The sequence below is a fragment of the Coffea arabica genome, chromosome 1e (assembly GCF_036785885.1).
Source record: "Coffea arabica cultivar ET-39 chromosome 1e, Coffea Arabica ET-39 HiFi, whole genome shotgun sequence".
NCBI classification, from domain to species: domain Eukaryota; kingdom Viridiplantae; phylum Streptophyta; class Magnoliopsida; order Gentianales; family Rubiaceae; genus Coffea; species Coffea arabica.
Window position 1 is genome coordinate 43,151,188 of NC_092311.1, and position 24,140 is coordinate 43,175,327.

General features: G+C 36.5%; 1 long non-coding RNA gene and 1 other non-coding gene across 2 annotated transcripts; one reads left to right on the forward strand and one right to left on the reverse strand.

Moving 5' to 3' along the window:
* Positions 1-7,393: 7,393 nt before the first annotated feature.
* On the reverse strand, positions 7,394-7,500 carry LOC113702578 (small nucleolar RNA R71). The gene has a single exon (XR_003451215.2). It is a non-coding gene; the product is annotated as a small nucleolar RNA R71 (small nucleolar RNA).
* Positions 7,501-17,412: 9,912 nt separating this feature from the next.
* LOC140021501 (uncharacterized) lies at positions 17,413-18,145 on the forward strand. Its single transcript, XR_011825332.1, has 2 exons — positions 17,413-17,648; positions 17,738-18,145. It is a non-coding gene; the product is annotated as an uncharacterized lncRNA (long non-coding RNA).
* The last annotated feature ends 5,995 nt before the right edge of the window (positions 18,146-24,140 follow it).

Consider the following 24,140-nt stretch of genomic DNA (forward strand, 5'->3'; position numbering starts at 1 on the left):
ATCCTGTTACAGAGGTGGGACACAAGGCTTGAGTTTGTCATTGACTCGTTACTGGTTGGAGACACTACTTATTCTTCTGCTATGTTACTTAGTAGCCTTAGAGAAGAAATCAAACATATTAAGACTGAAGCCTTGAAGATTTATGATGGTAAGAAGTATGGTGTTGCATTTCTCAAGTATCGTACGAAAGATATATTTCTCGAGATTCTGGATTGTATTGTTCCGAAGCTTTGTCATGAATATTTTGCAATGAATGAAGATGGTTTGGTGGAAAAACTCTACAGATGTTTGAAAGGAAATAGGCATCTCATCATTTTGGATGATGTTTGGGATATAGATGCAAGGAATGGGTTGGAAAGGTCATTCACCAATGATGCTAGTACTCTTGACAAGTCGACTTCAAGAGGTGGCTTTGCAGATTAAACCCGATGGTAGACCTTACCCTCTTCGCCAACTTAGTTATGATGAGAGCTGGGAACTATTGTGAAAGAAGCTATTTCCTGGAAAAGCTTTTCCACAAGAACTATGTGATCTTGGAATCCAAATAGCTAAGAATTGTAATGGGCTACCTCTATCAGTTGTCATCATAGCTGGGATTCTTGCAACTATGGAGGAAGATGGTTGGGAAGCAGTTGCAGAAGGGCTAAGTTCTGATATTGTTTGTGGCACAGAGCGCTGCATGAACATATTAGAGATGAGCTACAGATATCTACCTGATTGTTTGAAGCCATGCTTTCTCTAATTTGGAGCATATTTAAAAGACCAAGAAATTCCTATTTGGAGGTTGATGTGGTTATGGATCGCGGAAGGATTTGTGCAAAAATCAGAGGGAAGGAGCTTAAAGGACATAGCAGAGGATTACGTGATGGGTCTAATTGGCAAAAGCTTGGTTATGTTGGCAAAACGCAGCTCCACAGGAGGGGTCAAAACTTGCCACATTCATGATTTGTTACATGAGTTTTGTTTGGCAAAAGCGAAAGAGGAAAATTTCCTGCAATTTTTGCATGGATATGATGAGCTTCTTACATTTGATGAGCCACACAATATACGCAGGTTGTGCACTTATTCTGAAGGAGAGCATCTTGAGAAGTCGAGGCCATTTTGTAGCCAACTACGCAGCCTACTGTTCTTTACTTGTGACGATGGGTACCCTCTTAATCGGTGTAATATCTCATTCATTTTTCGCATCTTCAAACTTCTTAAAGTTTTGGATCTACAGCAAGTTCATCTAGGTGACTTTTTACCGAGATTGAATTGCTTGTTCACTTGAGATATCTGGCAGTTCTAGGTGCAATGCAATCCATCCCATCATCAATAGCGAACCTATCAAACTTGGAAACTTTCCTGTTGGAAGTATATTATTGTTCTGTTTCCTTGCCAGATACCATCTGGAATGTGACGAAATTGAGGCATCTCCACATAAGTGGTGGCTTTTTACACCTTACTTTGGCCGGAGAGAATCTTGAAAACTCCCATGATCTGAAGAATATAGACACCTTTTTCACTCCAATTCTGTATGTTGGACAACAGATGGAAACAATAATGAGAAAATTTCCAAAAATCCAAAGACTAAAATGCAGAGTCTCTGAAGCCAAGGAACCATGGAAGATTGCAATAAGATTGTGGACCTGGACTTTTTGAGTCAGATTAGAATCACTAAAACTTTCTCTGTATGATATGAAAGAGAACCATTGCGAGTTTTGTTTTCCCTTGAACCTAAAAAAGTTAACTCTATCGAGCTTTTCCTGGAGTGCAATTCCCCCCGGTAGGAAAGCTACCCAACCTTGAGGTTCTCAAACTACGAGGAGATCATGGGGGAGAAGTTTGGGAAATGAAAGAAGGGGATTTCCCTAAACTTAGAATCTTGGTATTGGAATTACTGGACATTGTCAGGTGGACAGGTCCAGACGATCAGTTTCCCTTTCTTCAGAAATTAGTAGTGCAGAACTGTATGCAGCTGATTCAGGTGCCTGATTGTTTAAGGCATATTTCAACTCTCGAAGCCATATGTTATGTGCTATGTCACGTGATACACTAATAACAATCATATATCACTAAATAATAATGGTGATCAATTTCTTATTTAGTAGAATGACCTATGACGTTAGTTGGTGACTTTTGATTGATATTAATGTGTTGTCACGTGACGCGTACAGTTTAGCTAATATTTTACATATAATATTTTACCTTAAACTTCTCTTATAAACATATTTTAGGTGAAGAGAAAACTATAATTGATAGTTTCCTAATATTTTGAATAGTAACTTTGTTCCACATGTCCATAGCTTCCCAAACTTTATATCCTCTTTAAATTATTCAAATATTTCCTATTCTCAAGTTTTCCTGTTTAACGGAATTACCGAACTTGAGCGGGAAATGTCTTTCAATTTCCTTTTATCTGTCACCTCATTTCACTCCCATTTCTTTCTCCCCCTGTCTTCCAACCAAAATTTCCCGATTTTCAAACGAGCCTATGGATTAATTTTAACTACAGATCCTTTTTTGTACCCCCACCCCAAAATGGTTACAGATAAAAATAGACCTACAATACTGTAAATTTAGCTACGGCGGAATCAGTAGGATAACAGTTGACCTGTTCATTTTCAACCGCGGAATGTGTGGATGTTGGCCTAATCCCGCTGTCTTTTTCATTTGTAAATGAAAGGGTTGACCCAAAACTTGAGAGGGAGAGAGGAGAATCGCTTCAAGTTCCAGAGTTAAGATTTCATTTCATTTAGTTCCAAGTTTGAAGTTTATTCAAATTCTCCTGAGATGGGTTCCGCTTGTATCGATGCAATCTTGCATAATCTCGAGTTGCTGGATAAATATTTAGTGAAAAAGAGGGATGAGTTGGGGATGCTGAAGTTGGAGTTAAGACTTCTGAGAACACTCTTTCTCTGTTCGAGAAAATGTGGAAAAGATGTCTGTTTGGAATCTGATGATAATAAGCATGTAAGTCTGAGATCTTCCTTGGCTAGACTTCAAGATGCTCTTCAGAAATTCCTGCAAATATCAGGGGAAGAGTTCTCATCGAGTGACTTGGAGAAAGTAGTCTCTGAATTCCGAAAAATCATCGGTTCATTCAAGGAAGAAATCAAAGAATTGTATTCCACTCTGGTGGATTGCCCCGTGCGTTCCAGTTCTCCTGCAAGAGGTGAACTTATGGAGACCATTGACTCACTGCTTAAAAATCTGGAGGATCTCAAATGGAGCAAGCCTTATGATCAAGCTTTTTATATGGTAAGAGCTTATGATAAAGTCTTTCCAGAATTTATTGAAGCCCTTGAAGAGAGGCTGATGTTCTTTAGAAATTTTATCCTCTATGTCACATGGCGAGGTGTTAGGCATGGGCAATTGGAAAATCTCTCGACTCAATTTGAAGTACTTGCTTTGAGAGCAGCATTGGCTACTTGCATGTATTGGTTTGATAGAAAGGATAAAATGTTCTTGATATTTGTAGAACTACAGGAGATCAGAGCTGATGATCCCCAAGTCAAAGCTGATAGTCAGTTGATTCCTGAATTGCTACAGAAGATTAAGGCTGATGATCTTGGAGTTCTTGAGATTTATGTCCAACTCCTGATAGCTTCAACTTCATCAGAATCATCTAACACTCAGCCTTCAGAGAAGGATCTGCATATATTGGGGCAGTTTGTTGATTCTCACCTGGTTAATCTTTTTGAGATACTTCATTGCCGTACTAGTGTCATGATTTCTCTGAAGGATCAACTGCAGGTACTCTATGAGCATTTGAGATTCCTGAGAACCATTCTCATGAAGCAGCAGGAGAAGCTCAATGACCTAGATGAAAATCTAAAGGATCTTGTTCCGGTTGTGGTTAGTGATGCAGGTGTAGTAGTTTGCTCTCTTTTTCTGAGCAATCTGAAGTCAGTCTTGGCCAAGGAAGTGGATCATTCCCTTTTCAATTTGCTGGGAAAAGTTAAACTTCTTAAAACAGGAATTCTAAATAAGCACCCTGCAACATCAATACTGAACTCTCCAAGAATCAACAAAGTTGGTTTCACAGATAATAGTAATTATGGTTTTGTAGCTGTAAAAGATGCCAAGGTGCTAAGTCATGAGCCGCCACAAGGTAGTATCCAAACAATTGACGAAGTTATAGTTGGCTTGCACGATGAGACAGAAACAATAGTCAATCAACTTACTCGAGGATCGATGAAGCTGGACATGGTCTCGATCTTGGGAATGCCTGGGCTTGGTAAGACAACTTTAGCCAAAAAAATCTATAATGATCCCAGAATTAGACGTCACTTTCATGTTCAAGCATGGTGTCATGTTTCTCAAGCATATTGCATGAAAAACTTGTTACTTGAGATTCTGGGTTGTATTGTACAGACGGCTCAATATTCTGGGAAGGATGAAGATGATTTGGCCCTGGAGCTGTTCCAATCTTTGAAGAAGAATAGATATCTCATAGTTTTGGATGACATTTGGGACATTGAGGCATGGAATGGCTTGCATATATCATTCCCAGATGATAAAAATGGAAGTAGAATTCTGTTAACAAGTCGACTTCATAAGGTGGCTGAAGAAGTTAAAACTGATAGTAAACTACACCCTCTTCGCCAGCTCGCTTACGATGAGAGTTGGGAATTATTACAAAAGAAGATATGTCGCAATGCAGAGTTTCCTCCAGGGCTTGTCATTCTTGGGCAGAAAATAGCAAAAAATTGCAATGGATTACCTCTCATAATTGTCATCATTGCTGGAATTCTTGCAACAACAAACCAAGATGGTTGGGAAGAAGTTGCAACAAGGTTAGGTTCAAACACTGTTTGTGGTACAAAAGAGTGCATGGATGCCTTGGAGCTAAGTTACAAAAACTTACCTGATTACTTGAAACCATGCTTTCTCTACTTTGCAGCATTTCCAAAGGTCCAAGAAGTTCCTGTTTGGAAGTTGACAAGCTTATGGATCGCTGAAAATTTTGTGCAAAAAAGTGGGTCAAGGAGCTTAGAGGAGGTGGCAGAGGCATACATGATGGATCTGATTAATAGAAGCTTGGTCATGGTTGCGGAAAAGAGATCCTTTACTAGGGTTAAAACTTGTAGCATTCATGATTTGTTAGTTGAATTTTGTGTGGCGAAAGCCAAAGAAGAAAAGTTTCTTTGCGTATTACATGGGTCTGAAGAGCTTTTCACCTTTAATGAGCCAGGCAACTGTCACCGGTTGTGCATTCATACCAAGGTAAAAGATTTTCTGATGTCGAGGTTATATTGTCCCCTGATAGGGTGTTAATTGTTAGTAATTTTATTGTTAATTCTCCTCTTTATCCTTGCCAAATATTGCTTTAATTGTCAATATATATTTATATTTGATATTTGGATATACTTTCAGAAAGTGGAGCAGAAACCTTCTTGAGAAGATTATTGTGAAACTCTATACAATTGGCCCATATGCATGGTGTAAACCAACGTCCTTTTCTTTCTATGATGAAAAGGAATTGAATTGCATTTGGCTGGCCAACATCTCAATTAGGTGGGGACCGCGAAGACTTGATCATTGTGTAAAGACACATTTTTGGTTTGCTTTCTTATTTGTGAACGTGTGCACTTGGTCAAAGGAAACCGACAAACCATAGTTGGCTTTGCTTTTGTTTTCGGTGGAGTTGATTAGGTAGGGAAGGAATGTTTTCTTTTGTAAGCGTGGAGTGAAGTTTCGAATTGGCTTGTTTTTATATGTGGGAGAGTCGCACATTTCCGCAGCTCAGTTTTTCTTCTTCTCTTCCGTCTGGAAAGAGGAGTTTTTAGTTTTGGGGTGAAGATTTCTTGCGTGTCTTGTTTTCTTCCGTCTCTTCCATGAGACTATTTTTATTGTATTAGACTACAGAGAATATAATCCTTATTTTTAATTATTAGTAAGAGATAAATGTCTTTGAGTTCAATTAAATTGCGTGGGAATTTTCTTATGAGGCGTGGCTAATTTTCTCCTCTAGTCAAGGATCAACGCGAAGACGCAATCCCAAATATCTGTGAGATCTAATTAATTTTACGTGTTCCTTAATTTGTTAATATTTGCATGTTTTCTATTTTAATTTCCATGGGATTATTTTGTTAATTGGATATCAAGGGCCCGATGTGCAATTTGACTTATTAATCTCCTGTCAAATTAATCAATTAAATCCGTAATTGTTTAGTTGGTTAATATTAGTGACAACTAGTATTTTCACATACTAGGAGAACATGCAATCTGATTTAAATAACCCTCGTAGCGTGTTATTAATTTGGGTTAGGCTTTTCTAGTTTTTAATGCAATTAGGAAATTAATTCCTACGGTCGTACCTAGGAGTATTTCCTGGTTAGAAGTAATCAACGGTCGTACCTTGGTTATCAATAAATTAAGGAAAAGCTGGTCGTTAGAGTTTATCGGCGACTATAACTAGCCTATTAATAAAATTAAGTGAACCTTCTTTGCATCAATGATCGGATGAATGGACTGTGTCTGCGTAGTTGTATCCTTGGCTAGAATTTATTTATCATTTATCTAATTGCTATTTACAATTGTATTAATTAATTATTTATTTTTGGTTAAATTATTTAATTATTTTTAGTTAAATTGTTTAATTATTTTTAGTTTATTTCCGATAAAAATCCCCCGTGTCCCGAACTTGAAAGGAATCAAATTTTTCCCAGTCCCTGTGGATTCGACCCTACTCACTACTATACACAGAAAATTCATTTTTCTCGAGTAGGTATTTATTATTGCACAGGCTCGACACCTGTCAATTTTTGGCGCCGTTGCCGGGGACTGGCGTTAATCATTTGTTTCTTTTTAAGTTCATTTTTTTCTGTTATTTTTCTAGTTTATGCCTCGCTCTTCTCGTACAGGCGAATTAATTTTCGACCCTGAAGTAGAGAAGACCGCGCGTAGAACGAGGAAAGAAACCAGGCGGCTCAGGGAGGAGCAATACGATATTGCACCTCAGGGACTTGATCCAGAGGTTGAGCCGACAAATTTGTCTGGTGACAATTCAAGTGATTCAGACCAAGAGGAAGTCACTATGGCAAATGCACGAACACTAAGGGAGTTGGCTGCTCCAGATTTAAATCAGCAGCCCTTGTGCATTACTTTTCCACATTTAAATGATGACACTCCCTTTGAACTAAAATCTGGTCTAATTCATCTCTTGCCATCTTTTCATGGTCTACCAGGTGAGGAGCCCTACAAGCACTTGCAAGAGTTTGACGTCGTTTGCAACAGTATGAAGCCTCCGGGAATTACTGAAGAGCAAATAAAGATGAGGGCCTTCCCCTTCTCTTTGAAGGATTCCGCAAAAGACTGGCTCTACTACCTACCGCCTGGTAGTATCACCACGTGGGACCAACTAAAGAAAAAATTCTTGGACAAGTACTTTCCTGCGTCTCGAGCTGCGAGCCTAAGGAAGGAGATATGTGGCATTAAACAACACCCAGGCGAGTCACTCTATGAGTACTGGGAGAGGTTTAAGAAACTGTGCACCAAATGCCCTCAGCATCAGATAAGTGAGCAACTGCTCATTCAATATTTCTATGAGGGGTTGCTTTTCAGGGACAGAAGCATAATCGATGCTGCAAGTGGAGGGGCATTGGTGAACAAGACTCCTCGAGGAGCCTGGGAGTTGATTGAAGGGATGGCTGAGAACTCACAGCAGTTTGGTTCAAGAGAGGACATCCCGACGCGTAGGGTGAATGAGGTAGAAACATCCTCTATTCAACAGCAACTCTCCGAATTGACATCTTTTGTACGACAACTAGCTGTGGGGAATACATCGCAAGCCAAAGTGTGCGGGGTATGCACTGCCGTGGGTCATCCTACCGAAATGTGTCCATTGGTTCAAGAAGAAACTGCTGAACAGGTGAACATGGCTGGCCACGCGCCCGCGCCAAGAAAGCCGTACGACCCATACTCAAGTACCTACAATCCTGGTTGGAGGGATCACCCCAACCTTAGTTATGGAGGAAATAGGCAGTCTAACTTTGTGCCAAATAGACAGCAAGGACACCAACAGCAGTACCATCATCGCCCACCACCACCACCACCACTTTCAAACTCAAGTCCGTCCATGGAAGAGATGATGAAGCAATTACTTGCTAATCAACAAAAGACGGATTCAGACTTGCAAAGTATGAGGAATCAACTGGGACAGGTGCAATCATTGCAAAATCAAATGAATCAAATGGCTATAACAATCAACCGGTTGGAGTCCCAAGTTCAAGGAAAGTTGCCATCTCAACCTGAGGCAAATCCAAAGAATGTAAGCGCAATGACCTTAAGGAGTGGCAAGGAAGTTCAAGGACCCGAACCGGTGATTCCTAAAGACAAGGACGAGGAACGGATTGAGAAAGAATTGGAAGAGGAGGGCACAGACAACAAAAATGCAAAGGTACCCTCGAACCCAATTCCTACAACTAAAACTAATCCACCTCCCTTTCCTAGCAGGTTAGAGAAACCAAAGAAGCAAGACAAGGAAAAAGAGGTCTTGGAGATCTTTCGCAAGGTGGAGATCAACATACCCCTGCTGGATGCGATTAAACAAGTACCCAGGTACGCAAAATTTTTGAGGGACCTGTGTGCCAACCGCAAGCGGTTGAAGGGGGATGAACGAGTTATAGTTGGGGAGAATGTTTCAGCAATTCTACAAAGGAAACTTCCACCAAAATGCGGAGATCCAGGTATGTTTACTATTCCTTGTAGGATAGGTAATACTTTGATTGGAAAGGCCATGTTAGACCTGGGAGCCTCAATTAATGTCATGCCAAAGTCCATTTATGCTTCCTTAAACTTAGGCCCTTTGAAAGAGACTGGGATAATAATCCAATTAGCTGACAGGACCAATGCATACCCTGACGGGTTGATTGAAGATGTTTTGGTAAAAATTAACGAATTGGTTTTTCCAGCTGATTTTTATGTGCTCGACATGGAGGATGAACACTTCCGTGATCCGTCACCTTTGTTGTTAGGTAGACCCTTTTTGAGCACAGCCCGAACCAAAATTGATGTTAATAAGGGTACTTTGTCTATGGAATTTGATGGTGAGATTGTTCACTTTAACATCTTTGAGACCATGAAATATCCATCCGATTCAAATATTGGCTCTGTTTTCTCGATAAATGTTATTGACCATGCTATACAGGAGGTTTTTGAAATTGAAGGCAGGGATGAACTAGAGGTCGTCCTGACCAGGCACTTTGAGTCCGAAACGACCTCTAGGGTAGAGTTGAGTGAAGAGCTTAAATGCGTGATTGGATCGTTGCAAACATTACCAACCACGAAAACAAGGTATGATCTTGCACCGATTTTCATACCCGAACCTCACCAAAGGTTACTTCCATCTGTGGTGCAGGCACCTGTCTTGGAACTAAAACCACTGCCGAAACACCTAAAGTATGTATACTTAGGTGAAGGGGAGACACTTCCAGTGATCATCTCCGCGGGTTTATCAAAGGTTCAAGAAGAGAAACTACTTCGAGTTCTTAGGGAACATAAGCAGGCGATAGGATGGACCATCGCCGACATCAAGGGAATTAGCCCTGCGGTGTGTATGCACCGAATTCGACTCGAGGAGAATGCTAAACCCGTACGGCAAGCTCAACGGAGATTAAATCCTCTCATGATGGAGGTCGTAAAGAAAGAGATTTTAAAACTGCTGGACGTTGGAATTATATTTGCAATATCAGATAGCCCGTGGGTAAGTCCAGTACAGGTGGTCCCGAAGAAGGCAGGGGTGACAGTGGAATCAAACCAAGAGGGTGAGCTCGTACCAATTCGAAAGCCCACCGGATGGCGACAGTGTATCGATTACCGAAAGCTAAATGCCGTCACGAAAAAGGACCATTTTCCCCTCCCTTTCATTGATCAGATGGTGGAGCGATTAGCATGTCGAGCTTACTATTGTTTCTTGGATGGATTTTCAGGTTATTTTCAAATTGCCATCGCACCCGAAGACCAAGAGAAGACTACTTTCACCTGCCCATTTGGGACATTTGCATACCGAAGGATGCCATTTGGATTGTGCAATGCACCTGCTACCTTCCAAAGATGCATGGTAAGTATTTTTTCAGAATATGTTGAGAAAATTATTGAGGTTTTCATGGACGATTTCAGTGTATATGGTGAAAGTTTTGAAAACTGTCTAGATAACCTGAAATTGATCTTAGTAAGGTGTATAGAAACTAATCTCGTGCTTAATTGGGAAAAATGTCATTTTATGGTTGAACACGGGATAGTTTTGGGTCATGTTGTATCATCTACAGGTATTGAGGTTGATAAGGCAAAAATAGATGTTATATCTACTTTACCTTACCCCGCGAGTGTGCGGGAAGTTCGTTCCTTCTTGGGTCACGCAGGTTTCTATAGAAGGTTCATCAAGGACTTCTCGAAAATTGGAGCACCCTTGTTCCAACTTTTGCAAAAAGATGTATCCTTCGAATTTGATGAAACATGTAAGGGGGCATTCAATAAGTTAAAGGAGTTATTGACCACCTCACCTATTATCCAACCCCCTGACTGGAACCTCCCATTCGAGATCATGTGTGACGCCAGCGACTATGCAGTGGGTGCGGTATTGGGTCAAAGAGTAGGAAAGGCAGCTCATGCTATCTACTACGCATCTCGAGCCTTGAACGGAGCTCAATTGAACTATTCAACCACCGAAAAAGAGCTTTTAGCAGTTGTTTTTGCCTTAGAAAAATTTCGGTCTTATTTACTTGGTGCTAAAGTTATTATTTTTTCTGATCATGCAGCTTTGCGGTATTTGTTGACAAAAAAAGAGGCAAAACCGCGATTGATACGGTGGATATTATTGCTACAGGAGTTCGACCTGGAGATCCGAGATAAGAAAGGGGCGGAGAATCTGGTAGCAGATCACTTGAGTCGAGTACAAGTCGTCGAAGATGACATCCCATTGAGAGAAGCATTCCCCGAGGAGCATTTATTTTCTATTAACTCATCTTTACCTTGGTATGCAGATATTGTTAATTTTCTAGTCACTGACAAATTTCCTACAGGATGGCCTAAGGCAAAGAGAGACAAGTTGAGGAGCGATGCAAAGTTCTACATTTGGGATGATCCTTACCTCTGGAAGCGGGGTGCCGATCAAATCATCCGTAGATGTGTAAGTGAAGTTGAATTTCAATCTATTCTAGCCTATTGTCACTCTTTTGCATGTGGAGGTCACTTTGGACCAAAGAGAACGGCTCGTAAGGTGCTAGAGAGTGGATTCTATTGGCCAACTCTATTCAAGGATGCCTACTCATTTTGTAAGTCATGTGATAAGTGTCAAAGAGTGGGTAATATCTCTCGTAGGGATCAAATGACTCAAACCCCAATGATTTTTGTTGAAATTTTTGACGTTTGGGGCATTGATTTTATGGGTCCTTTTCCTTCGTCCTTTGGTTTTTTGTATATATTGCTTGCTGTAGATTATGTTTCGAAGTGGGTAGAAGCAAAGGCTACCCGCACTAATGATTCCAAAGTGGTTGCAGAATTCGTTAAGTCTAATATTTTTGTTCGCTTTGGGATGCCGCGAGCAATTGTAAGTGATCGGGGTACTCATTTCTGCAACAAAACGATCGCTGCAATTTTTAGGAGATATGGTGTCTTGCACAAAGTCTCTACATCCTACCATCCTCAAACAAATGGTCAGGCGGAAGCATCAAACCGAGAGATCAAATCAATTCTAGAAAAGATGGTCCGACCCGATAGGAAGGATTGGAGTGTGAGACTAGATGATGCACTATGGGCATATAGGACGGCATACAAGACACCCATTGGCATGTCCCCTTACCGATTGGTATTTGGAAAGCCATGTCATCTCCCGGTCGAGTTTGAGCATAGAGCATTTTGGGCGGTCAAACAATGCAACATGGATATCGAGGAAGGCGGAATTCAAAGAAAGTTACAATTACTAGAGTTGGAAGAAATTCGAAATGAAGCATACGAGAATGCAGTGATCTATAAGGAGAAGAATCGGATCTTTCATGACCAACAGATCTCTAGGAAGACATTCGTCTGCGGGCAAAAAGTTTTACTATACCACTCCAAATTGAAACTATTTTCAGGTAAATTACGTTCTCGTTGGATTGGCCCTTTTGTTGTGACTAATGTCTTTCATTATGGTGCAGTAGAGATCCAAAGTTTGAAAACGGAGAAGAAATTTGTGGTGAATGGTCATCGTCACAAGCCGTATTATGAAAGATTTCCAATTGAACGGGTGGAGATGATGCAACTGGAAGACCCGATTTGCTTAGTTTAAGCAAATTCTGGACTCCGTCTAGCCAAAGACGTTAAAGAAAGGCGCTTTTGGGAGGCAACCCAATTTTTTTTTTAAGTTGCTGTTACTTTGGAGTGATTTTATGTTTAAAGTATAAGTTTGAGTAATTTTGTTATTTTTCATTTGTAGGTTTTGGAAAAGTGACCAAATGAGGCAAAAAAGGCGAAATTTGATCAAAGATCTCAATACCTCAAATTCAGTAATTGTGGTTTTTGATGCATTAAAGAGGTTTAGAATGCATGTATAGATCATTTTACATATGCGTGAATGATTTATTTTGACATAGAAATGATCTATGATGCATTTTGGGAAATTGGGGTATCATTTGTAAATATTCAAAAGTTGAATTTCTGCTAAATTTTGCAGCAGAAAACGCGTTTTTCAATGAAACGCGCCACTGAATCGCGTTTTCATAGAATCGCGTTTTCAAATCTGCTCCTATAATTAAGAAAACGCGCCTTCAAAACGCGACAGGAAGTCGCGTTTTCTACCCAGTCGCGTTTTTCAGCCTGTTCAGAAACCAAAAACGCGCCTTCAAATACGCGACTTAAAGTCGCGTTTTCTCACGTAGTCGCGTTTTCAATGCTGCAAATTTGGTGAAGAAACGCGACTTCACAAAACGCACCTTGAGGCGCGTTTTCTTGAGCCGCGTTTTCTGAGCACAATGATACGACCTCGGATCCTTTTAAAAACGAAGGCTTGGATCACTTTTCAACTTTACTTTTCTTCATGTTGGCTTGTTTTTAGTAAGTTTTAGTTCTTCGATTAATGTTTGTGTGTTTTGTAGGAGGCAATGGCAAGAGTTCATGCAAATGATCTCAATTGCAAGGGTGTTTATATTAAGACAAAAAGGGAGTTTTCATGTTCAATTGCTGCATTTCATGCATTTAAAGTGTTTCATGTTTAAGTTATATTCATGCATGATCATATTAAATTTGAATTTTATTCAAAGAACATGAAGTAGGTTGAATGTGGAAGGTTGGCCAAGCAAATTTGGAGGAAAAACTACAGAAAACAGCTTTTTCTGCAGCAAATCCGGCCATAAATCCGGATTCTGTCCAGAATGCTCGAAAAAAAAAAAAAAATTTGTATTCTTTCTTTCCTTCTTTTCTTCTTTCTTTCTTCTTTTCTTCCCCGCTGCTTGCCCTTTTTCCCCCTTTTCTTTTCTTCTTCATTCGCCGCCGCCAGAAGCTCCGCTGACCCACGACAGTCGCGGCAACTGGCTCGCGCGCCGCTCCTCCCTGCCGCTCGTCGACGCTGCCCACGCCGGACGCTGCTGCCGCAACCGCCGCCCACCCCAGCTCTTCTCGCCGCTGCCTCGGCTCTCCTCGCCAAGGGTGACCACCAGCTCATCTGACCTCCTTCACCCTTGCCATAGCCACCGCCTCCAAGATCCGCCTGAAGCCCCGAAAGCCGCGCACCACCAGATCCAGCTGCCGCAAACTCTTCTCTCTCACAGCCACCACCTTCATCGCACCACTGGCTTCGTATGCACGCGCCTGCCTCAATCTCTTTCTATTATTTTTTTTCATTTTCTTATTTTATTATTGCAGTATGTTTTTATTATTTTTATTACAGTACGTTTTTGAAAATTTTGCGTGTTTGGACTACCTGACATTTCTATTCCTCCTTAGTTGGGTACTTCTGTGTTACTTTGCTTGTTTCTTTTCACTTTGCTTGATTTTTATTTATTTAGTAGATTGACTTGTGGTTAGTCGTGTGATTTACTTATTCTGCTGTACTTTGTGTCTAACTGTGGGTAATTTGCTACAGTTGTTTGTTCAATTGGGAGGTGCCTTTAACACTTAAATTTACTTATTGAAGTACATTGCCTTCAATTGCCTTATATGAGAGCCTTTTGTCTGTTTGCATTTCAATTACTACATTGATTGGGGTGATTTTGAGGTGCATTATTATTACATTTGGCTAAGTTTGGAACCACAAGTGTTTATTGATTGCATTTGTTATAAGTGTTGAAATATCTGTATAACTTGCGAGTGAATGCAGTGTGCATTTTGTTCATTGACTTGATTTTTCATTTGTTAGTGCTTTGAATTTCTTGTTTCCATTATTCGTTAGCAACTGTTGTCTATTGTGGTTTGGAGTGCAATTTGGAAAGAATGGTGAAACCACGATCCCGACCCTTTGACCTCCGCTTCACCTCCTCCAACTACAGGTGCTAATAGCTGGCACCAGCTTCAGGGGAGTTTCGTTGTCCTTCTTCTTATTTTTACTGTTTCATTATCACATTGAGGGCAATGTGTGATTCAAGTGTGGGGGGGATTTGGGTTTAGTTTTGATTGGTGTTTCTTTAATTTGCTGCCTTTCTTACTAGTGTTTTGATGAATAAATGTGGCATCTCACTCGTCTATTGCTGGTTATGATTTATTCTATGAATTTAGTTTAAGTGGCAAGTAAAAGCATGTTATCTTGGTGAATATCATGAGTTTAATGACTTGGTGCAAATTGTGGTTAAATTGATTAGGCAATATAAATATTTTCCTAGCAATTGTTGTGTGGATTAGGCAATTGTTGATCTTAGTTCTCCATATTAGGAGATGACGTGGGCCATGATCTTTAATTATCTGGTTTTCTGGTGCTTTAATTGTGAGTAATAAATGACCCTACTCCGCTAGTGTCGTCACCCAGTAACCGGGAGTCTTCACCACAAGTGTCGACTTTCGCGTCAAAAAGTGACTATATATATGAGTAGTTAGTCCTGAAGCTGTGAAGAGTTGAGTAACTGGGCTCTTTCATCTAAAAATGTCAGAGTTCACGTCAAAAGACTTGAATAGCTTGGGACTGAGCATTTATAAAAAAAAAAAAAAAAAATAATAATAATAATAAGTAAGTTTATGATCATGTTGGCCTGCCGATCCTTGTTCTTCAATGTTGAGATTTTGATTTTCAGTTGACCCAATTGCTAACTTTTGCTAGTTTAATATTTTGATTTCTTAGACGACTTAGCCATGAATTGGACGAGTCTATGATTTCAGGAGCTAATCGGGAGAAATATGTCTTGACACTTAGCCACTAAAACTTGATTTTGGGATAAGCGTAGCTTGGCAGTAAATGAAATGAGAGTTAGCCATTGTTGAGTTTAGTGTTCCCATGCTTGAGGACAAGCATGATTTAAGTGTGGGGGGAATTGATAGGGTGTTAATTGTTAGTAATTTTATTGTTAATTCTCCTCTTTATCCTTGCCAAATATTGCTTTAATTGTCAATATATATTTATATTTGATATTTGGATATACTTTCAGAAAGTGGAGCAGAAACCTTCTTGAGAAGATTATTGTGAAACTCTATACAATTGGCCCATATGCATGGTGTAAACCAACGTCCTTTTCTTTCTATGATGAAAAGGAATTGAATTGCATTTGGCTGGCCAACATCTCAATTAGGTGGGGACCGCGAAGACTTGATCATTGTGTAAAGACACATTTTTGGTTTGCTTTCTTATTTGTGAACGTGTGCACTTGGTCAAAGGAAACCGACAAACCATAGTTGGCTTTGCTTTTGTTTTCGGTGGAGTTGATTAGGTAGGGAAGGAATGTTTTCTTTTGTAAGCGTGGAGTGAAGTTTCGAATTGGCTTGTTTTTATATGTGGGAGAGTCGCACATTTCCGCAGCTCAGTTTTTCTTCTTCTCTTCCGTCTGGAAAGAGGAGTTTTTAGTTTTGGGGTGAAGATTTCTTGCGTGTCTTGTTTTCTTCCGTCTCTTCCATGAGACTATTTTTATTGTATTAGACTACAGAGAATATAATCCTTATTTTTAATTATTAGTAAGAGATAAATGTCTTTGAGTTCAATTAAATTGCGTGGGAATTTTCTTATGAGGCGTGGCTAATTTTCTCCTCTAGTCAAGGATCAACGCGAAGACGCAGTCCCAAATATCTGTGAGATCTAATTAATTTTACGTGTTCCTTAATTTGTTAATATTTGCATGTTTTCTATTTTAATTTCCATGGGATTATTTTGTTAATTGGATATCAAGGGCCCGATGTGCAATTTGACTTATTAATCTCCTGTCAAATTAATCAATTAAATCCGTAATTGTTTAGTTGGTTAATATTAGTGACAACTAGTATTTTCACATACTAGGAGAACATGCAATCTGATTTAAATAACCCTCGTAGCGTGTTATTAATTTGGGTTAGGCTTTTCTAGTTTTTAATGCAATTAGGAAATTAATTCCTACGGTCGTACCTAAGAGTATTTCCTGGTTAGAAGTAATCAACGGTCGTACCTTGGTTATCAATAAATTAAGGAAAAGCTGGTCGTTAGAGTTTATCGGCGACTATAACTAGCCTATTAATAAAATTAAGTGAACCTTCTTTGCATCAATGATCGGATGAATGGACTGTGTCTGCGTAGTTGTATCCTTGGCTAGAATTTATTTATCATTTATCTAATTGCTATTTACAATTGTATTAATTAATTATTTATTTTTGGTTAAATTATTTAATTATTTTTAGTTAAATTGTTTAATTATTTTTAGTTTATTTCTGATAAAAATCCCCCGTGTCCCGAACTTGAAAGGAATCAAATTTTTCCCAGTCCCTGTGGATTCGACCCTACTCACTACTATACACAGAAAATTCATTTTTCTCGAGTAGGTATTTATTATTGCACAGGCTCGACACCTGTCATCCCCAAATAAATTGCCTATTATACTTTCCTCATGGTAATATGGCCCAGACGTGCAATATTTCATTCATTTTCCGCATCTGCAAGCTCCTTAAAGTGCTGGATCTTGAGCAATTTGATATAGGGAATACTTTTCCAACTGAGATAGAGTTGCTTGGTGAGTTGAGATACTTGGCAATTTATGGTGATATTAAATACATACCATTGTCAGTGTCCAACCTCTCAAAATTAGAAACTTTTCGTGTGAGAACGTATGGTCTTGAGGCTTTATTGCCAGCCACCATCTGGAAATTGGAGAAACTGAGGCATCTATTTGGAATTGGTGATTGTGTGGACATTAGCTTGTCGGAAGACAGGCTTGACAGCTATCCCGGTCTATTTAATCTAGTTACCTTTTCCACTTTAACTCTTTCTGCTGGTCCATCTTTGGAAAAGATACTGAAAAAGTTTCCAAGCATTCGCAAACTTAAATGCAGAATCTCTGCATCAGTGGAATCCACAGATGGGTGCAGCAAGACTGTGCAAATGGACATCCTGAGTCAACTAGAATCTCTTAAGTTGTTTCTGGGACACTATCAAATTAAGTTTCAGTTCCCTGAGAATCTAAAGAAGTTGAGTCTAGAGTACTTTCCTTGGAGTATAATTTCCATGATTGGTAAACTTCCTAATCTTGAGGTTCTCAAGTTGCACACCCCACTCTTCGAGGCAGTAACATGGGACATGGAAGAAGGTGAATTTCCTAAGCTCAGAATCTTGAAATTGATAAATTCCAAAATAGTTAAGTGGACAGGTTCTGATGATCATTTTCCCAATCTTCAGAAATTAGTACTGCAGCAATGTTGGAAATTGGAAGAGATCCCTTTGTGTTTAAGATGTACTAAAAATCTCGAGACAATTGAAGTGCTCTGGTGTTCGCCATCCACTGGAAGGTTGGTGCGAGAGGTTGAGGAAGAGCAGAAGGATGGGGGAAATATGGATCTGAAGATCCTTATCCTTGAAGGGGATAGAACGTCTTCTTGAGCACAAGTTTCTTTTGTTTTGTTGTAGGATAACTACCTAGTGCTTGTTTAATCTGTTGATGCTATTGCATTTACTTCCATCTAAATTATGTTGCATTTGGTATGAACTTGTCTGTAACTCGTGCTTGCAGTCCAAGAACTTCAACACTAGGTATGCCCTTGAAGTGAATATCATTGTAATAAAGCCACAGTATATCCTGATTAGAAAGATCCAGCGCAAGGTTTACTTCTTTCCCTTGTCATTTTCTGCATGAAAAATTCTGCATTTTGGGAAATTCCACTTTGTCTGATAGACTTGTCTGTCCCAAAAGGTTTGCTTTCTGCACTGTATTCACTTCATCTAGTTTGGGAAACGAAGGAAGTAGAAACTTCTTTCTACTAGTAATATTAGAACTTGGAGGTTACTTATGATGCAACCTAGAAATAAATATTCTTTTGAGAAAAGCTCACATTTTCTCAGGTTGAATTTCAGCTGGCCTCCTCTTTCTTGGACATGCTAGGAGCAACAATTTTAGTGACTAACCTCCCCTAGGTTTCTTAGTCCAGTAACTAGAGTCTTCCTCTCCTGTTTCTTATGGCATTTCTAATTGATAGAGTTTCTCAAGCTATTCTTGTTTTCGTCTGCCCTTATTCTTTATGTTCACTTCTTGGAACATTATATTGCAATCTAGAATAAGAAATATTGAAAAAGTAGTTCCATGTTACCTATCGAGACTTATTTTGGCACTAGTTACCGAGGAAATGATGCAGAAATGAAGAAAGAATTTAACACTACTTTGACTTAAATTCTCGAATTTGATTTACATGCCTGCAAATTTCAGTGTTTCTTCGACTTTTTCATGCCAAGTGATACTCAGTACCAGCACCATTTCTCATAATTTGCTGAGATTTTTCTTATACTTCATATTCTTTGGGGTTCTTGTATCCTGTTCCAGTATGATTTTTCTGGAAAAAGATCATGATCATGTTCCGAGTTGAAAAAAGAGTGGCCTACAGATGCCTTTGAGATTACATGAAGACTAAGCTGAGAATCAGTCTCTGTTTCCAATTTTTGCACCCCTAATTCCCAAGCAATACTAATAAGCCCCTGCCAATTTTTTCCAAATCTTTGCTCCCATGCCATCTGCAATTCCCAGATTCATGCAAAAACCAGTTAACCATAATCCCTGATCAGTCCAAATTTTCCATTGTTAATCGGTTTGAATTTTTTTTAAAAATTCAGATTTTGGGCCAAAGTTTCCTTTTACCTCTTATTTTCTTTTTCTTTTTTTAAATCAGAGCAACTAGGTTAAACCTGGAATTTTCGGCTCCAAACATGGAAGATTTTTAAAAAGGAATTGGATTTATATGGCTGCTTCAAACTTAGGCTTCCAAAGATTAAGAAGATTCTGACTTTTTAAGCTAAAAGCTATCTGAAATCCTGTTTTGGAAGACATTTGAATACTGAACCTTAAAAACAGATGATTATTTCTCATGTACCTTAGTCGATGCGCTTTGCCTTCCCTCCCCGAAAAAATTTGAACACAAATTAGTTTAGTAAATAGTCGAAAATCAATGTTTTTGAAGTAGTTTTTGACTCTCTTAACAGAAGCTGAATCCCCTTAAACACGCAAAGAGATGATTATTGTTTGATAATCTTTTGCATTTTAAAGTCCGGTTTAGTATTGCTTTTTTATATTTTAATAAAATAACAACGATTATTCTCGAATAGGCCTGAAAGACAAATCAAATTACTCAATATATTTGATTTGATAAGAACTCATTTGAACTTGTTTCGTCAATTAATCAAGTTAAATTTGAGCAATATTTTGTATATGGTAAACTTTTAAACTCGGCTCGACCTTGGCTCGATGAGTATAGAAATAAAATTTATATATAAAAAGTTCAAGTTATTCAAACTCAATTCGAATTCGATTCAATAAATGTTAATTTGAGTTCAATTTAGTAACTAAATAAGTCAAATTTAAATACAATTTCAAATTTATTAAAATAATCAAACAAATTTAAATACTAAAGTTTTCGACCCGATAAAACTCGTTTGCAATCCCATTCTCGAATTAAATAACTCTACCAAATCTAAATTTGATCAATTTGTTGTTTAAATTAAAAATTAATTTTTTTAAAGTTCGAAATTTAGGCCGAGGTTGCCATTTGTCAACTAGCAGAATATGTTATACTATTTATCATCAATGATATTACTTCCGGGTTAAAGTCCTGAACTTTGGTCGATTTTCATTTGGTTAAAACACAACAATCAAACCGAAAAGCCAAGGTTCTGAGAACTCCACAATCATAAACTAATATAAGACAGCAAAGAAGCCATTAGTTTGGTTTTTTCGGTTTGAAAAGTTTGCACACTCCTACATGTAGAAGCATGGAATACTTGATTAACAACTGAAACAGATTAATTTGATTTATTTTCCGATGACTTAATTTGAATGTCTAGTTAGTTAATATTAGCAGTATTATAAGGGTATAATACATGTTGCTAAAAGAAAATGCCACATTATTAAACAAAACCTTTCCTAAAGCTCATTAAAGAATGATTCATAGTTTTGTGACATGAACTGTAAATAGATAAAGAAAGCTTTTTTTTTTTTTTTTTTTACGTACGTACTTTACAGATAATGCTTCACTTCGCCGAAATATTATATTTATTATGATAAAAATATGTTCTAGGAGACATTTATATTCTCTTAATTATTGTTGATTTGATGCAAATCAAGTTTAATTGATTGAATATCTCATGTAGAAAAACTTAAAACCAACGATGGACTTAGAACCATATTTGAGTAATTTGGTGGACAAAAATGTATTTTCTCATGTACTTTTCTTCTGTGTAGCCTTGACACACTTAATACTTTTTAACTACCATTCAAAATTTATTTTGTAAAATTAAAAGTTTTTTGTCGCGTACTCATAAACTTGTTAATTTTTTATAGCATTTGTCACTAAATAAGTTTCAAAGTTTTTTTTTTTTGTCAAGTTTCAATGTTTAATTGCAAGATTATGTTTTAGTTAGAAAATTGAGCAGCTTAACTTTTTAAATTTGTTCAACTTGGATTCCTTTTACATTAATATTTAGTCAATTTAAACATGGAAAAGTACAATAATTCTCATTACCCCATAACCATGAAGATGTGTAGGAAAAACCTTTGGAATGGGCCTTTCTCTAAATTTAGCAGTTCTTAGCAGTCTTGGATGGATCAAGTAATCCAGCACAATTTTTGAGTGGAAAAATTGTCAAAGCGTCAATCAGCTCTTAACTGAAAATTATAGTTGTTATGTGCTAGAATCTGAACTTTTCTCTAACTTTATTATAAGCAACATTATGTGTCACTTCAAAAATTTATTAAATTATGAAATAAACTGCATCAAACGGAGCTCAATTTCATGTGTATCTATTTTGTTCTCCGATTTCTGAATTTTACGAAATCAGAGTTATATATCTCTCAGTTTCATCTGTAATAATGGCATCTTTCTTTTTTTTTTTTTTGTACAAAAGAAAAATGAAATGAAAGAAAAAAATTATTGCACTCACTTGTTGATTTCTCAGAACTTATAATGATGTGGCACCAGTGTTTATGTTAATGTACATTTGAAAAAGGGCAAAATACATTTTACCCCATGTGGTTTGGTAATTTTTCATATTACCCTATCATAGTTTCAAAAACTATACATTACCCCCTTATAGTTTGAAGTACAAATGTCAATGTGACAGAAATGATCCTCTACAACGAAACCCAAGGAAATGTCGAGTATATCTTTGTTTAAAAACTAAAATGATTGAAGTGATCAAAATATATAAACTTAATATGTATGACACTTTTAACTCCTGGAAAAGTCTGAAGTAACGATCGTTATGGTAACGAAACTATTTTTACCTGATATAGCAGGTAAAAACACTTTTAGCGACCATTTGATTACCTGTTGTACTGGTCATCTAAATAAAATAGTACCTAAAAATATGGTTAGTAAGTTTTACATTAAAAATAGTAAGTTAACTCAATAAATTAGTAACTTTTATGTCTCAAAAAGTAAATTTGAATAAATATGGAACTTACTTTTTTTTTTGAAGTAACTTACTACTCTATATCCGAAACTTACTTTTTGGAGAGTAAGTTTAGTTCAAGTAATAGTAAGTTTTTATAGATTAATAGTAAATATTGTTGATAGAATAGTAAATTTGGTTAATCATCAAAACTTACTAGTTTGTGGCATAAATTTACTATTTTACTTGAAGAAACTTATATGAAACAAGTATTAGGAAGTTTATTTGAAATAATGCTAAGATTTTTTTATTAATAATTGAAGCTTAGTATTATAGTTAGTAATTACTCGCAATGTAAATATATGATACACAATTGTACGTATCATTTATAAATGTTATATGTTTGAAGCATTTTAAATATGCTATGAAAACTTTTTTTTTTTTTTTTTTGCATATGACCTTATAAAATATGTAAGAATAATTTGTCATATTTTAAATTTTTAATTATGGGAAAATAAACAACTAAGTTCCCAAAATATTTCACTTTTATTGTTTAAAAAATCTCAACTTGTTGGTTAAATTCAAAATAATTCTAGTGTCAAAAATATTTTTTCTCAAATTAACTTTCATGATTAGATGTGAGATACAAATATGGTAAAATATCCCTTATACATATGTCATGGATATTTTAGACTTTTAGTAAAAAAAAATTTTGTTGTTAAAATAACATATATCATAGTGTACTAATTATTTTAGGACCATTTTATAGGTGAACTAAATTTAATATAAATTATACAATAGATTATATATGCATGTGATTTTCATTTATAATTATTGGATCCTATTCGTATGAACAATCTCCCAAGGGAAAAAATCCAGATCATACTGATTTTCTTATATTAATTGTTATACTAATTTTGTCATTTTTATTATTATATTATTTTTCATTTTGTTTAGGCTTTTACGCTTATTATTTCTTGTGTCTCAGATTTAAATTTATTAAAACTTTATCATCTTATTATATTCATAGGTGTTAAATTATAAAAATTTTGATATATAAACAAGTAATATTCTATATATAACTAGGAAGATTTGTTGTTATTGTTATTCAAACTTTCAAACTTTTCAAAAATTAAAAATGATTAAAAGCTTATAATACGACAAAATTTTATTACATATTTTACCAGATTATGTGAAAAGTCAAACTAATTTTCATAGTAATTTAAAATATATAAGTAAATTTTTTAAATTATACCTATAATCATGTATTATACAGGTATATTATGCATACTTACTAACTAAGGTACTAAGAATTAATCATTAATAAAACATCTTATCGTTATTTCAAATAAATTTCCTAATACTAGTTTGAAATATGTTTTAAAATAAAATAGTACATGTGTCCCATAAATCAGTAAGTTTTGATTATTAATCAATTTACCATGTTATTAGTAAGAATTACTATTTATGTATAAAAACTTACTATTACCTGAATTAAACTTACTCGCTAAAAAGTAAGTTTGGGATATAAAGTAGTAATTTATTTATTTAAAAAGTAAGTTTAATATTTATTCTAACTTACCTTTTGAAGTATAAAAGTTACTAATTTATTACTGTTAACTTATTATTTTAGATAGAAAACTTACTTTCTTATTTTTAAGTGTTATCCTATTTAGGTGGATAGGCCTATCAAATAATCAAATGGCTGCTAAAAGTAAATAAAAAATGGTCATATAAGTGTTATCCTATTTATGTCTTAAAAAGTAAATTGAAATAAAAATGAAAGTTACTTTTTAAAAAAAATAAATTAGTACTCTGTATTCGAAACTTACTTTTTGGAGAGTAAGTTTAGTTCAAGTAATATTAAGTTTTTATAGATTAATAGTAAATCTTGTTGATAGAATAGTAAATTTGGTTAATCATCAAAAGTTACTAGTTTGTGGCATAAATTTACTATTTTACTTAAAGAAACTTATATGAAACAAGTATTAGGAAGTTTATTTAAAATAATGCTAAGATTTTTTTATTAATGATTGAAACTTAATATTATAGTTAGTAATTGTTGGTAACGTAAATGTATAATATATGATTGTATGTATCATTCATAAATGTTATGTGTTTAAGCATTTTAATAAATGTATGTATCATTTATAAATGTTATATGTTCTAATAAATTTATTTTCTAAGTCACAAGTATAAAAGTTAAATTTGT